Source organism: Equus caballus, chromosome 9 (genome assembly GCF_041296265.1).
Source record: "Equus caballus isolate H_3958 breed thoroughbred chromosome 9, TB-T2T, whole genome shotgun sequence".
Classification (NCBI taxonomy): Eukaryota; Metazoa; Chordata; class Mammalia; order Perissodactyla; family Equidae; genus Equus; species Equus caballus.
Window position 1 is genome coordinate 94442185 of NC_091692.1, and position 14545 is coordinate 94456729.

General features: G+C 51.5%; 1 protein-coding gene across 9 annotated transcripts in view; it reads right to left on the bottom strand.

Moving 5' to 3' along the window:
• Nucleotides 1-14545, bottom strand: part of TRAPPC9 (trafficking protein particle complex subunit 9) — a 622816-nt gene that overhangs the window by 136349 nt on the left and 471922 nt on the right. The gene's annotated exons all lie outside the window — the stretch shown is intronic.

A 14545-nucleotide genomic window follows, 5' to 3' on the forward strand; every position in this document is an offset into this window, starting at 1 on the left:
GTCCCCTTCTAAGTGATGGTCTAAGCAACCACTAAGACGTGATCTGAGTGTGCGGAAAACGGGTATTTGCATATATCAAGTACCTCTCTTCCCTTCCCTTAAAATTGGGTAAATTAAGCTACTGTTATGCAAGCAAGGGAAATCCACAGGGATAATTTTAATCTAACAGCTACTCTTGCTGGGGGAAATAAAGAAAATGGAACGTTGTTTGTCGTTAATAAGGCATGCAAACCACGGCTCACTGTTCAACACGACCAAATGTGTTTCTCGACACATGTCGGTTTCATGCTGGTTTCATGTCTGTTGTGTTATACATCTTGAGGTAATTACACATATTACTACGAATGGGCTCACTTACGCGAGTTCATAATCGAGGAAGTCATAAAGTCTCTCAGCAAGTACCAGTGGATGAAGAAATTAGGTTTAGAAATGCAGAAAATAGAAGTCTCGCAGGTGCTAATATGTTAACAGTCAATGCGGTTTTCAGAAACGGATCTGTAAACCTCTCTCCCTTTTCCTACACAAATTTTAGCCACAGTATTTAAGCTGCAATCAAAAGGGGAGAATTTAGTTTCAGACATTCTTTAGTGATTTAGGAAGTGGGGAAAAAACAAACCCACTTTTTTCTTCCCTTAGCAACTCAACTGCATTCAACAAACACAGAGTGCGTGTGAAACGAGACAGGGATGGGGAGAAGAGCTGAGGACGCTGAAATGATCGACGTGAACCTTGAACTTGAGAGGCTTACGTTCTGGTGACAATATGGAATCGGACGCTCACATTCCCAAGCCTGAGACAACTGTGCCAGATAAAGCCGTGCAGGTAGAGCAGAATGGGCCCAGGCTAGCAGCGAGTGGGCGCCGGGGCCCCAAGGGAATGACGACCACAGCTCCCGGGTCTCTCCTGCCCAAGTGCCTGGCATGGCGGGGATTCACTGTGGTCATCTGCTGGCTCGATGGGGGTGTCTGGGTGGAGAGGCACCAAGCGGAGCGAGGACATCGCCCCCTGAAACAGTCCAGCTAAGCATCGACAGAAAGTGTACAGACAAGAGGGCTGCCCAGACAGCAGGGCTGGCTGCACAGAGTGACAGACCCAAATGGGAGCACAGGTTGTGTAGTGACCTGCTGGCATCCAGGGTGCTCAGGAACCCCTGCCTAGCTCGCCACCCCAGAGTCCTTCTTTGGCTATTTTGGACTTCTTTCAATTCTTCCAAAACACCATGTGCTCTTTCTGACTCCATACCCTCCCACATTCTGTGCTCTTTGCCTGGAAATGCTTTTGCTTGCCCTCCTCCCCTCCTAACTATATTCGTCCTTTACCTCTTATCTGAGACCTCACTTCCTCCAGGAAGCCTTCCCTGAGCTGTCCCTGCTCCGAAGGCTTGCAGGCCTCCCCATGGCAATGGGCACTAGATGTGCTTGTCTCCTGCTGCCTGGCCTCACCACTAGCCTCATTAGCTGCAGTAGGGCAGGGCCCTCATCCTGGGCCCTAGACCAGGGCCTGTTCAGTGTTGCTCAGTGAATACTGCCTGATGAATAAATACATGCTGGAATGAGTACACACCCTAGGTAATGGTGCAGGAGCCACGCCTCATTCACCTCCGGAGCCCACGGCCCACTAACATGCAGCCCCAAGGTTGTGAGACCTGGCAACCTTCCCTCGATCCGCCTGATGCCCAAGTGCTGCTGATGGTCTCTGCAAGTTCTCAGGGCCTTCTCCGCCTCAAGTGCCGGTCCACCCATGCTGTTGGCTTCATTCCACTCCAACCTGAGTGGCGAACTTATCCCTTCGTTCCCTCACCACCCTTCAACTGAGAATTTGAGAGCTTGGTAGCTGTGACTAAAGATCTGGGATCATACAGGGGTGTCGCAGCCCCAAGAAAACAGCACCTGCCACTCTCTCTTCTCTTAGTAGAGCATGGCAGCCAAGACGGTGCGTTCTGAAGATCTAGCTTCAAATCCTGGTACCACCACTGATGAGCACTGGTGGATTTAAACTCCCTCAGTCTCAGTTTCATCATCTGTAAAATGGGCTTAATAGAAACACCAACTTCACAGGGTCATAAGGAGGAGTAAATGGAATAACAGCCTGACTGTGTCACCTCACTCTCTTGCCCTCTCCTATCTCTCCTCCCTCTCTTAGGAGGTAGAGAAATGGCTCTCCTCACCTCAGGAAGCCAGCCATCACTTTGTGGCCTCAGATTCCCTTAGGGACCTTACTGTACCACAAGCCATTTATCAAAGTGTTTCTTCCAGAGATAACTCTCTCCCTAAGAATTCTCCAAATGAAATCTCGTTACACACAGTCTGTTTGTTGAACTGATATTATTATTGCTACATACTTCACATTGCACTTTTCATTATTTTATGTGGTCCTGTGACAATCCAGGAGTCAGGATTCATTCATTCACTAGTTCAACAAGTGGGTACTGAATGGACCTTCAGGGTACTGAGTGGATATTTAGGATAAAGCCCTCACGTGGCCAGGGATGCAGAGCTAAGACTTACTGGAGCCACAAGGAGCTCATAGGCTTGTGGGGAGACGGACCTGCAAACAGGAAATGCTGCCCGTCAGCAATCCCACTTCTGGTGGACACCCAAGAGAAGGGGAAGCAGAGACTCAGTAGAACACTCATACACCCATGTTCACAGCAGCATTATTCACAGTAGCCAAGAAGCGGAAACAAGCCACGTGTCGATGGATGGATGGATGGATGAATGGTTGGATAAACAAAATACGGTCCATCCATGCATTGGAATATTATTTGGTCTTAAAAGGAAGGAAATTCTGACACATTCTACAACATGGATGAACCTTGAGGGCATTACGCTGAGTAACATGTCAACCACAAAAAGACAAATACTGAGTGATTCCACTTACAGGAGCTGCCGAGTGTAGACAGGAGGAGACAGAAACAGAAAGGAGGATGGTGGTTGCGAGGGGCTGGGGAAATGACGAGCTATTGTTTAATGCAGAAAGAGTTCCAGTTTTGCACGATGAAAAGAGCTCTGGAGATGCATGGTGGTGACGGCTGCACGACAACGTGAGTGCACTTAACACTGCTGAACTGTGTGCTTAAAAACGGTAAAGACGCCAAAGTGGAAACGAAAGCTGCTGACCTAAGGAGAGGAGGCTGCGATCAAGAAAAGGGGCTGTCGAAGCCGGGAGGAGCAGTGAGTACCCGCAGAGAACTGAGAAATATCCCAGCGGAGGGGACATCGGAGCGGAGTCCCACGGGAGACCAGGAACTTGGGAGGTGCCAGGGAAGGGAGGAGAGAGCAAAGCTTTGAGCAAAGGCAGGACCTGAACAGGCAGGGCCTGGAGAAGTTCAGGGAAGCTGGTGGGAGCCGAAGTCAAGGCGGCATGTTGCCATTCGACAGAAGAAGAAACTGAGGCCTCAGAGTGAGCGAGCTGCAGGGCTCGCACCTGACCCCGGGCCCGCTGGCCCTGCCAGCCCTGCTCCCTGTCCTTCCTGAATGCTTCAATGGAGGCAGCTGTCCCCGTCCATCTCACAGGTGCCAAGTCATCGGTGTATTTCATAATGGCTCTATGTCCTTCCCCTTTCTCAGGCCACATCTTAGCGATGGGCGCCCCCTTCTCGGCACAGAGGTGGGGGGTGAGGAAAGTCATCAGGACGGGGCGCAGGGAGACCATGGGAGAGTCCTGCCAGTCTCCATCTCCCACCACGATGGCTGAGGCTCCTCACAGGAGACCTGACAAGCCCGTCAAAGACAGAGCGCCTTCAGCTCCATCATCTTTGATAAACTCAGTTCCATTTCCCCTCATAAGGAACTGGCACAGCAGAATGCCGATCGGGTGCTGTGGATGTCTGGGTTGTTTGGGACCTCAGAGATGACCTACACTGCCCCTGCCAGCCTAAGTCATGACAGGGGCTGTCACTCCCCACTGGCGCATGTGACACGTGGATGGGACAGGGTAGGCACCAGGGTCTCAGGAGCCCCCCCATTCAGCTCTCTCCCTACCATGACTGAGGAAGGACGTCCTTCTCCAGGGCCAGAGACTCCAGAGGTCTGGCCATGCTCCCATCCCCCACTGCCAGGAGCCCCAGGGCCGCACCCTGCTCAGGAAAAAAGGCCCATGAAGCCACTTCACCCAAAACACCAGGGCGCCTCCCTGGGGCAGCCACAGCCCACGGCTGATGGACATGGGGCATGGAAACACTGGCCCTTGCCTTGCACTGAGATCAGTTCTGGTCAAGTAAGCTCCAGAACAGAAGCCCCTAGTCTGCCCAGGTCTGCCCGGCTCCTGCCCGTCTCACCCCTCCAGGTTTCTCCTCTGAGCCCCGCTCAGGTTCTGAGCATATGCTCAGGCTCTCAGGCTGAGCAGGGGGTGGGCTGCTGCGGAGGGGACCCAAAACCACTCGGGCTGTTTTCTCTACTTAAAGACAGGGGAGGAGAGGCTTGTCTGCATAATGGACTGTGAGCCCCTGGAAACTTGTCCCCGTGACTTGGAACCTAGAACGGGGCATTTAGGTCCAGACTAGGGTTCAGAAAATGTCCCTGATTGCCTGTGATTGGCTTCCTGGCTCCCAAAGAGGGGGTGCTGCTCAGCCTAGTGGTTAAACCACCTGCTCTCCCCGCAGCCCAAGGTGACAGGGTTCCCTTTCCCAACTCAGCCCCCAGGGAACATCACCTGTGCGAACAGCCACGCTCCGAGCAGACGGCAGCCCCCACTCAGTCCTCAGAATTTCATTTTCTCAAGAGGAAGTGCTTAGTACTAAGAACTTATTGGCTGGGAAGGTCCGTATCTTTATGAATAGGACATTGTACAGCGTTTAGTTTCCACGGATAGTGAGTGAGTGACTGTTTTTCTTCCTTTCAACCCACAGATCTGAATACTCCAATTTTAACACACAATACACCTTATTAAATTACTTCTTGAGGTGAGGAATGTGAAAGGAAGAGAATCTAACCAGGAAAGAGGCGGTTTTTCTGAAGCAAGAGGGGAGCGCAGGGCCTGGCACACGCCCGGCGCAGATCTGCTGAACCAGTGAAGGGCAGGTCCCTCACTGTGCAATTTCACTGTGTGCAACCTCCGTCCCCCTGGGGTAAGTGTGGAGCCAGGATCCCAGCCCAAGGCTGTGTTCATGTGCTTGCTCACTGACTCCCACGTGGACACGGCCAGGGCCAGGCTGTGCTGGACACAGGTCAGATCAGAGCACAGCCGAGCAGGCTCTGCCTGTTTGGAGCTCATAGTCTGGTGGCAAAAGGCTGGGTGGGGCCAGCTGCCCTGTGCTGCCTCCGTGGGCTCCCCAGATGCCCGAGGCATCATTGACTCCAGTGGGCTTTAGGGAGGCAGTCAAAACATTCAGATCCCATCATAACCCTGCAGAGCTGCACACGAGTCAGTGCGCACAGACCGTAAGCGCCAAGCTCACATTTCCGGGTGAGGCCTGATCTAAACAGCTCACGCAGACTAAGTGATTCAAACCCCATTACAGCACTAAGGGGAAGGCGTTACGCCAACTCTGCAGAGAAGGAAATAGAGGCACAGAGAGGGCAGGACACCTGCCCAAGTCTACACAGTCACAACTAGTGCCCAGAGAGTCTGAGCCCAGAGTCCACGTTCTCACTCACTGCCAAAAGCCTCCGCGTTACCGGAAGTGGGAAAAAACCAGGATCCGAAATGTTGAGAGATTCTCTGGTGGGGCATGTGCAGGCACGCCCGTGTGAATGGCACACACGTGTACAGTCATTAAGGCACAGGCAGTATTCTGCCCCCACCCCCAGGGCTCACTCCCTCCAGGCTGGAGGAGGCACCCCACAGGCCTCCCCGACAGGACCCCTGGCTTTGGGCCCTCCCACACAGCACCCAAGGGATGCCACAACGGCTGAGTCAACGTATCTCATCAGCCTGGGGCTCTCAGGGAGGAAACCAGGGCAATGAGAGGGAAGCCCCGGCGGCCTCTAAGAAAGCATCTGCAATAGTCCTGCCTCTCTCGCTGCCTCTCCCCAGAAGGGGACTGAAGGAGAAACAGCTACAGATGCATCAGTGACAGTCTGGACCTCCCATGACATCTTCCCCCCAAGTGTCTGTAAGGCAGAGGCCCCAGGGCCCCTGAGCACAGAGGAGACACAAGGAGAAAAGAGTAGGGACAGGGGTGGCATGGCGTGCACCGGGGCAGCACCACCTCCAGGCATAGTTAACTCGCTCCACACTGCTGGAGAACGAGTCACAGCCAAAGGACGTTTCACTTATTTACTCGGAAATAGCACAGCATGTTCCAAAAATGTTCCATTCCAGGGCTCCCTACAGGCCTGCACGGGCCGCGCTTATTCTGAAGTCACTTGAGCTCTCCTCACCTCAGAAGCTCACCGAGGCCCAGGCGCTCCCCCACTGCAGAGGCGCACCAAGGCCTGGGTGCTCCGCCACCACAGAGGTGACCTGGGCGCACCACAAGCCTGGGCATCCAGGTGTCTACTAACAACGGGGGGCTGTGTTTACCCTCGCACCTCCTTTGTACAATGGGAGTCATTAATAGCCATCCCACAGATGGTTGTGGGGACAAAAAACAGGTGGGGAGGCTTTGCAAACTTAACCATGCCACAGGCTCTGTAGGAGCTATGGAGAAATAAACCACACTCTGTCCTCAAAGAATCTGCAATCTGGAGGAGGAGACAGTGAGCGGCTGGCTCCCTCCTCTGCACTCCGCAGCCCCAGCTAGACCCCCTCCTGTAGAACCTGGGAGGCCATGTTACCTGTCCGTGTCCTTGGCAGACTTTGAGCTCCCTGAGGATCAGGACGATGCGCTTCCTGATGTCTGTGACCTCCCCACCTGGCGCACACCTGGAGCCTGTGGTGGGGCACAGGAGGGAGGGAACCAACCCCTCCCAAGGCTTCCCAGGTATCTCTGCCCAGACTCTTCACAGGAGATCACAGGGATGGAATCAACACACCCTGCGCTCTCCTTTCCATGCGCTGTGCATCTTTCTTCCTCCCAGAACCTCCTTTCCCTCCTCTTCTCCCTGGCCAACTCCTACTCTCTCCTTCAGACCCAGCACATGCCCCTCAGCGGAGAACGCCCCACCACACATATTGTCACAAAGCTCTTTATGGCTGTAATCCAACGACTCTGCCATTGATGCCTTAATGTCTGTCTCCCCTGTGGCACCACGAGCACCTTGTCCATCTTTCAAGTTCTAGTGTCTTACCCAACTCCTGGGACCCAATGGTAGTTGGATAAATGTTGGTGAGGTAATTTAATGATGAAAGAATGCACACACACACACACTCATGGCTAGAATGAGGAAAACAGTAATTCCCTGATGGGATTACTCTGGCATCCCAGTGAAATAACTGGTGATGGCATCAGCACAGAGCTGGGCACGCAAGGCTATTACTGCTCAAGATGTGAGAAAACTGAGCCTCAGAAAGGTCAGCAACGTGTCTGTGGCGAGAGACAGACAGATACTAGGCCGGGCCCATTCCTTATCATCGCACGGCACTAGCAGAGAGTATGTCTGGATGTCCGGGCTGAAGAGAGCCCGCCTCCCTGCCCAGAGGCATGGGGTGGACACAAACCCATCCCCAGGCAATGCCGGCCCAGTTCCGTGGACTCCTCCATGGCCACTGCTCAGCATCCGCATGCCTGACCACAGCCACCATGGCGCTGGTCCACTTCCATCCTTGTTACTCATTTCACCACACAGCACATTGCCGTGACACCACCAGGGGAAAATGTGAGGAAGCGTCCTTTGTGGGAGCCCTTGGAGGTTTCAGGCAATGGATTCTCATTTAGGATGGTTTCCAGGAGGAGAGGGCACCTGTCAGTCAGTCCCATGCTAGGACTGCACAGGCAGCTTCTCCAGTCCCTGAACCAATAAGACCCACAGGGAATAGGGCAAGGGGTCTTCTCCCTCCTGAGGGGAGTGACTCAGGGACAGGTCAATGCTGGCCCCCGATGAGACCACAGGCCACTGTGTGCATGATCTGGTGATTGTGAGGAGTGGTGTCCTTCCTGGGAGCGGTTGCTTCTGCTGAGTCAGTTTCCCTGAGTCCCCACCCTGCTACCTGCCTTGGCTCAGTATCCCCCCACTGTGCCCCCAGCACCATCCAGAGGCCATGTCCTCGTGAGGAAAACACATCCCCTGCAGAGTCACGGAGGACTAGAGGCCAGGGACTTGGCCTGCAGTAGAGAGAAGCCGAGTTGTTACCTCCCTTCTTTCCCTTTGCAGCCACCAAATGATGGAGCTACTTTCTCTTTCATAGAGAAGACATCAAATGCCCCTTCCCTAGCTCATGACTGCATCCCTGCAAGGCACCTGTGATGCAGTACCATCAAAGAGACGGAGGGGAAGTGGTATTCGTGTGCTGTACTGGCAAAAGGAGCCAGCTTCACTTTTTGTGGTTGGGGTTTCAGCTAGAATCTAACGGCTCACATGACTCACGGGCACACAGAAGTTCATTCCCAGAGTGGTGACCACTTCTCAGTGAAGGAAATCCTCTCGGGGGAATTCTAAGTCTCAGACTCAAAGACGTCCAGCTAGGTCCCAGAGAGAAGGAAAGGGGAAGGGAACTGACGTTGGGGACATTCCTGGAGGGACAGGCTCTGGGGCAAGTGCTTCACATGTTTCCTTCAAGCAGGCGGGACAGCCACAGTTGGCGCCAGGCCAATGAAGAACCAGAAGCTGAGAGGACTCAAAAGCATGGTCCCAGCCCACTGGGAGACTGAGCAGGCATTCCCTCCAAGATCCTTTCAACTCACGCATCCAAGCTCTTTCCCACAGCATGGCGGCTCTGGAAAGGAGAGATGACCTGCTCAAGAATATGCGTCTACCAGATTGGCAAGAATCCAAAGTTTGGAAACCTATGTAATGGCCAAACTACGGGAATACAGGCACACACTCACACACCTTGCTGTTGGAAAAGGGGAAAATTCACTATGAAATATATGCAAAGTTTTCCAAGACGTGTATGGTTAAGGGAAAAAAGCAAGATGCAAAGCAGTACATACTCTAGTATTTTGAAAAATAAGACTGCGTATCTATTTACTTATGGTTTCAGAAGAAATTCTGAAATATGTGCAAGGAATGAATAAAAATGGGCATTTGGGGAGGAAGGGCAGATGGGAACATTTTTCTTTTTAAAGTTTTGAACCATGTGCATATTTACCTATTTAAAATAAAATAAAAACTATTTTAGAAAAAGTAAACAATAAAGTTCTAATAACATTACGAACAAATCGAAATGCTGTGAGCAGCTGCAGATGTGGGACCATGTGGACACAACTGAGCTCCCAAGTGGGGCTGATACAAGTCAAGCCGCCTTGTCTCCATCAGAAGGGAGAGGATCTCAGGATGCAGATCGTTGATAGATTTGGGTCTAACATGCACATTTTTGTGTTTCTTTCTGTCTGCTTTCTTTCCTGATCCTCTCCAGGGGTTCTTTTCACTTGTATGAAATTAAGACTTCAGAATATGACATATTACTCCCTATTATTAAAAAGAAAATCACGCCAGGCTTTGGTGGCAGATCGCACCCCGGTGCTTACAGAACAGAAATAGTGCCTAACGAACAAGGCCTGATAAGGAGCTTTGAAATGATTAGTTAGAGGAGCAAGTTAGCGTGTGAGCAATTACAAAGTTGCCAAATGGCACTGGGGCTTTGGAAACCATTCCGATAGCATATTTCTGTATTAATTTGCTTTTCGGATGTGAGCCATAAAATTATACAGCTGAGCTAATAAAGCCAATTACCTGCATGCACATCCCCCTCCCCTTTCAGCCTCATATGCGACCAAAACAGTCTTGTGTCTGAGCCTGACACAAGAATGCAAAGCTGGCTGACCAGTCAGTTATGCAGCTGCCTACCTCAGCCACTACCACAGCCAAGATTACAACATTACAGTGATGATGGCAGAGGTAGGAGTGGCTACTATTTCTTAAGTACATAGACCCTGGCACTCGGGGCAAGAGGTCGATAAGTAATGATGACGATGACAATAATCCCCGTCATTATTTCTATTAGGAAGAACATTTCCAAAGCACTTCCCATGAGGGAGGCCCCGTGGTAAGAGTTTAACATATAGCTTCTCAATTTAATACTCACTACTTTCAAATTAGGACTTCAGAACATGGTGGGTATAAAGTAGGGACTTTGATTTCCATTTCAAAGGGTTTTTTTGAACTTGGGCCCATGGAGAGAATCAGAAAGCTGACACAGCGCAGAAGTGGCAGGACCAAGCCAGCCTGACCCTGGAGCCCACACTCTGGACCTATTTCAGACACTTTACTGTAAACACCCCATCAATTCCCCACAGTAAACGTGGAAGCCAGGACTCAAGATCCCCACTTGACAAACGAGGATCCTTCCATGCACAGGGCCTGGGTCCACCCAGGGCTCCAGGGCTGCCGGCGGCTGAGTCAGCACCCACACCCAGCTTGGAGTTTGGCCAGCCTCCTTCCTCCAGCCCACAGTGAAGCCCTGCTGGAACTCTCCGTGGTGCTGAAGAGCCTGCCTCCCCCTTAAGCCCTTTCTAGTCATCTGGGATGCAGCACTGATGTTTCCAAGTAGTCAATGAGTGTTTGTTCCTGAGATCTTCTCCTACCCCTTAGGAGGGCAGGGATGGTGACCCTGCAGCAGGAAGACTGCAGAACCACTGTTGCTGCAGACCCAGGCTCTGCAAGTCTCCATGACCACTCCCATGTGTAATGATGGACCCCTGTGCACCTGAACGGTGGGAAAACTCAAGTTCCCAGCTCAGTTTAGCCCAACTCACATTCTGCCTCTGAAGCTTCCCACAGGCAGCTCCTAACCCCCTTGCAAGGAACCACAAATTCCTTTCACGGTGCCCTCCAGTCTTGCCACTTCCTGCCTCAAAGCCACTTCTGATTACCTAGAGTCACTACAGTCCACCCACAGCCTCCTGCTGGTCACGAATCACCCTCAGAGGTGTAAGCTGCGAGGCCTGGGGTCTAGGGCTGGCCCCTGCTCAGTTTAAACTTTCTTTGCCCTGTCCTCCTCAAACCAGCAAGGCCAATGAGTGGGCAGCCCCGCCTTCCCGACTGCTTAGCTGTGTATTTTTGCAAATTAATAAGGAGAGAATTTAGAGGACTGCCTGTGGTTCTAAGCCCCGGAGAGTAAGGAATGGTGTCCCTGATCACCGGCACTGTGTCTGGCACATGGTGGATGCTCAATGAATGCCTGCTGCCCTTTACTGGGCACTGAGTCTGTGTTGTTCACCTACGGATCATCATGTGTAGTCCTCCCAACAACTTGAGGTGGAATAAACCTTCTTAAGGATGTTAAACAACTTTCCCAAAGCCACAGAGCCAGGAAAAGTGGGTTCCTTGTCCAGACTTCCCCCCGTATGCCACATGTTCCCAGTGAGGTCGGTCCTCAGCCCACAGTGTAGCAGACAGAATGGGTCAGGATCTCCCTTTTAGGGTGCCTCTAATGGAGCAGACCCTTAGGGATATGGGACCTTTGAAGGCACCTCACCAAAGGCAAGAGTCCTTTTGGCCCTAAATCGCTCACTTTTCCTCCTGTGAGGCCCAAGAGGTTACCAGGGTAGGACATGAGGATGATGGGGACACAGATATACCCAGCAATATTGGCTCAAATCCATAAAGGGCATGGGTTTGTCCCAACAGACGAGATGGCAATGTTGAGTTTCAGGACTGCGTGGCATGTGTAAGTGAGGTCCCCTCCTGGAAAGGGGGGAAGGTGCTGCTACCTGAATGGACAGGACAGTCTCAATCTGGCCAGTGGTAAGGGCCAGCATGACACCTGGCAGGCCGTCCCCTGGTTCTGGGACTCCCTAACTCCCAACCACAGCACTGGCCACCCTGGGCTCCAGACGTTTGTTGCCATGACTGATACCCCAACCAAGCCATGGTGAACACCCTGGGGGTGGAGACCAGGTGTCCTATCTCTGAGTCCCTAATTCAGATCTACAGAGCTGGGAGGCAGTAGAAGTCAACTGAATGAGGGAATCTTTCCAGGAATATTGCAGAAGGAATTGTATCGTTAGCTCTAAGTTATAATCTACCCAGGGCCCTGGTTTATCGATGAATCACTACTCACAAGCTTGGATCAGTGAGCACTCATCGAGCACCTACTCTGCACTTGGCCCTGCAGGAGCTCCCCTTCCTTGACGCAGGTTGCAGAGTGTGTGTACAGCCCACCACAATTACACAGCATGCCAAACACAGAACTGCACTTGAGCTTCACGCGCTCCACGTGCAAAAGGCAGGTGATGGAAGCGGAAAGCGAGGCCTACAGAAGTTGCTACAGTAAACAGGTGATAGACGGGACACACATCCAGCTTTCTCTGATGGTATCACATCTAATCCCTTCCTATGGCTTAAAATCTAGCTAGAAGAGAAAGGCTTACCCATTTAAAAACCAGAAAACAAAAAAAGATATACAGTGAAAGATAATGGGTAATTCTTACGCTTAAAGAGGTCTCCTTCTATCTTCCTTCTCCACACACAAGGCTCAGCAGAGGGCCATTGCTCTGGTTTCCACTGTTAGTTTTAGAGCAGAAACGGGTGTCAGGCAACCCATAGCCCAGCAGGAACCCCACTCCTCCATTTCAACTCATGCACTTTAAAGGCCTTGCCAAGAGCTGAGGTGCAAGGGGACTGGAGAGACAGACCTGGACTGCTCCGTACATCTTTACAGACTCTTGTGCCCAATTTCCAAAAGCAGATGGCACAATCTCACCATACAGAATCAAATATGTCATGGATGCCCCATGCCAAACGAGGAGCGGGGTGGAAAGAAGGGCTGCATCTTGTTATTCTACCAGAACCATCTTCCTAAAATGAGTCTGACCACGTTGCACCCTTGCTCGAAATCCTTCAGTGCTCTTGGGGTAAAATCCCAGCTCCCTAGCACAGTACACAAGTTGCCCGTGATTTGTTCTCCCATCGACCTCTCCCCTCCAGACCTTGCACCTACAAGTGTGTACCAGCCACACAGGACCACTGGTTCTTGTTACAACAGACAGCGCTGTTTCCTGCCCTGGTGTCTTTACTCTTGCCCTCCCCTTGCCTGGAGCCCTCTTCAGCCTTGTCTTTCTGGTCACCACCCACTCATCTCTGGAGCTTAAACGTCACCCTATCTGGGACGTCCTCTCTGATCCACCCCCATTGCAGAAGCCAATCCTTTCTTCCTCTCTGGCTGTGACCACTACACCTGGCAGCACATCTATCCCACACTTGACACATGCATTTGCCTTCCCTATCCAGTGTGCGGGCCTTGATTCACACCAAGGCATTTATTAATACCTACTACGTATGCTATGGTAGGTACAGGGGATGAAAAGACCAACCAAGATGGGATCCTTCCTACTTTTAAGGAGCCCAGTCTAGTGTGCAAGGATTATACCTTATTATTATTAGTCATCCATCATTACTTAAACTTAATTAATCAATATGTGTGCAGAGCCTTTTGTCCACAAATGTTTTCACGCAAGCTGTCTCAGTTAATCCCCTACATGTTCGAACTGTGAATGTTCGCTTCCAAATCTTTTAAAAACACACCATGAAAGGAACATGCAGAAAGTTAATAAAACACCTCCCCTTTCATTCCCCACTAGGCTGTTAGCAGTGAAATATTTGGTAATTCTACAATCAGAGGACCGTTTAAAACAGTTGAGCAGCTTTTGGGATCCTGTCTGTGTTTATGTGACTGAAGTTTACCATGACCTGGTCTGATATTTTAGAAGAAATGATGCTCAGTCAGCTCTTCCCTTGGGGAACGTGCAGCCCAGTGGGAGGCCAGTTTCTCTGCTGAACCTGCAGGCCTGAGTGCTATGGCCCCACCTCTCACAGGAGAAAGCAGCGCCATGCTCTGACGCCCTGTTGTTACTGACGCTCTCCTGGGCAAAAGCTGGGAACCTGTCACATGAGAGCAGCTGATGCAGACATTTCCACACCGGCTTCCAGGTGAGCATCCTGGAGTGGGTGCTCTCTGGGGGGTGGGACTGCACCTAGGGCATCCCCCCAGGAAGACCAGCTGTGTGCGCCCCCCATGCCAGCTCTGGCGGGAATAACGACAGATGCAGGGACTCAGCCCGGTCCCATTTCAGCTCAAATAAATTAGCAAATTGTCATAAATAGAAATTACACTAATGGAAAGACTGCTTTAAGTAATTAAGGAGCCTCTTTCCCATGACTTTGTTTTCTAATTTTGCATCGTGAACTTTGAGAATGCTGATGCTGGGTTGTTCTCATCTCAGTGGGGGCGCCAGCATCTCGGCTCAGCTCCCTGTATCAGAGACCCACTAGACAAAAAATACCATGCAGCACAATGAGCTGCCAAGGGAGAGTCTGCAAGCATTCATCGCTGCAAGCCTTGGTGGGCTGAGAGCAGTGTGGAGTTCCAGGATGGAGAGCAGGTGAAATGGAGAGAGCACTGTACGGGGAGGTCGTACCAACAGGCGGTGTGCCCAAGGACTGTTGTGATCTCTTTAGGCTTCATCTGGAAAATGGGGATAATTTGAAGGCCTTGGCAGAGACCAGATGCTCTTTTGCTGTTCCCAGAACAGAGCTAAGAGCACAGACTCTTAAGCCAGACA